The sequence below is a fragment of the Limulus polyphemus genome, unplaced genomic scaffold (genome assembly GCF_000517525.1).
Source record: "Limulus polyphemus unplaced genomic scaffold, Limulus_polyphemus-2.1.2 Scaffold3307, whole genome shotgun sequence".
Lineage (NCBI taxonomy): Eukaryota > Metazoa > Arthropoda > Merostomata > Xiphosura > Limulidae > Limulus > Limulus polyphemus.
This window is the reverse complement of record NW_013668917.1, coordinates 126,762-128,928: the sequence shown is the minus strand read 5'-3', so window position 1 is coordinate 128,928 and position 2,167 is coordinate 126,762. Positions and strand designations below refer to the sequence as shown.

The 2,167-nt window shown below is 32.9% G+C and overlaps 1 long non-coding RNA gene across 1 annotated transcript in view; it reads left to right on the top strand.

Moving 5' to 3' along the window:
• Positions 1–2,167, top strand: part of LOC111088201 — a 12,008-nt gene that overhangs the window by 974 nt on the left and 8,867 nt on the right. The window lies entirely within an intron of this gene.

Genomic DNA, 2,167 nt, shown 5'->3' with positions numbered 1-2,167 from the left:
AAATAATAAACAACAACAACAATCTCTTGACACAATACTTGTATTAAGATCATTTGTTGCACCAAAAACGTTAAATGCTAGTTTAATTTTGTTATGCTTTGTTAAGCCTTTTTGCAAAATTTTACAGAATTTCGATGAAATTTCATGATTTGCTGAGCTACTCAAAAGCATAAATGTCGTAATTTTCTAGCAATCCTTCTTTAATGTGATAAACGTAAACCGCAAAAATGTCTTTACCAATATACGATATTTATGATTTTATTGTTGTTTCATCACAAATATGTCGCTGAACACACCCCACACATTAAAGTACTTTTGTTATTCGTGCGCTCTGAACTATTTTCCTATTTTATTTTGGTAATTTTATAGTTACTATACTATGTCAAGAAACATTCACTGAATTGAAGGAAAATACACGATTGAAAGTATTAGTTCCTTCTACTTTCTCCCTTTTGCCCCTTAGGGCATAGGTTGGCCCTTTTGGTAGAGTACTGTATTTCGAAGCTGGCAAGCAGGGTTCGAAGCTGTGTGATACCATAAAATACTCTACGCACTTTAAGTTGTGAGTGTATTAAAAGTATGAGAGTGAATTCCATGGGTGTACGTAGGATATATTACATAGGAAGACAAGATGAAAAAATGATATCAAAACTATAACTAGGGAAACTCAATGTTTTGTCTTTTCTGTTATCTTTTAAATTTTGGTTCGATAATCCAGGGTGGGAAAATTTCCTCCTTGCGGGGGGGGGGGGTGCTGACTGGCTGTCTTTCATGAATGCAAATACTCTCCCCCTCTCCCATCATCCGAGTGTATGAATAATTTGCGTTTGAAACAGCTGTTACATACTCTTCCTAAAAACCAATCAAATTGTGATGATATCATACTACCTAGGAAACATCAAACAACGTCAAAATGTAGTTCCGATACATTTCGTTCCACTGCAACTTTGTATTGATTGTTATTGTTACGTGCTCATCTCTATATTTGTACAAGTAAAGCTTACATTTATGCGTTATGTATTTACTACGAAAGGACCAGTACAATGTCTAAGAACAAATGTTGATCATTATTAATCAGAATGCCTCCTAATGGCACAGCGATATGTCTGCGGACTTACGACGCTATAAACCGGGTTTAGATACCCGTGGTGGGCAGAACATAGATTGCCCATTGTGTAGCTTTGTGCTTACCTTGAAACAAACTTGATAAATCAGAAAACTAAATTATAATCTCGGTTTCGAAAATAAAGTGAATGCCTCTAATGTTTAGGGAAATTTTTAAGTGTTGTTAAATAGCAGTATATTGACCAATAATAATATTCTTAATTCAAATAGCCACATATTTCATTAATTTTATGGTTTATTATATATTAAGACAACAATGTTTAACTAATGTCAATAAAGATCATTTTACCTTAATATATTACAATTACGTGATTATTTCTTTCTGTAAATGTTAGTTTAATTTCAGAAAAATATAGCCTTTAACAAGTTTTTGAAATACGTATAACCACAACCGTTATTTAGTATAAATAAAAGTCTATGTTTACGTAACAAGAAAGTATGTCCACGACACTACTTTTTGTCTTGGCAAAATTCGTACTTTTTCCAGGTATTTCTTTATGTTACGTAAAGTTAGCAATATTACTGGCAACTTGTTATACATTTTTATAGTGTATAATATTTATTCACTTAATTGACTAATTTATTTGTTATTTTTTTGTATTTATTTATGCATTAAGTACAGAGCCAACGCCATTAGTACGTCTTTCTTTTTAAGATGCAATAATTATAACCTGTTAAAAATAAACAAGTTCCATGCCCAAACACTCAAATTCATCCTAAACTGATTTTATAGATTCTAGCTAAGAAATCATTTCTTTTATGTGTGTGTGTGTGTTGTTATAACAGCGGAAGTCACGCAACGCTGGAAGCATGCGCGCTGGAGTTTTTAAAAGGATCCTGACTTTTCCTGGCAACTCTAATCTGTTCCAGGTGCCCTCTTTTTTAGTATATAAGTCCGGCAAATAAAGCGGAGAGATAATTTGCAGCTAGATAGATATAGAGACAGAGGATCAAGTCAAGCGAGCAGTAGTCAAGTAAAGTGTGTAAATCGCTGTGAATTATAGCATGTGTTTATAAAAGTAGTTAAGTTTAAAGTGACTGT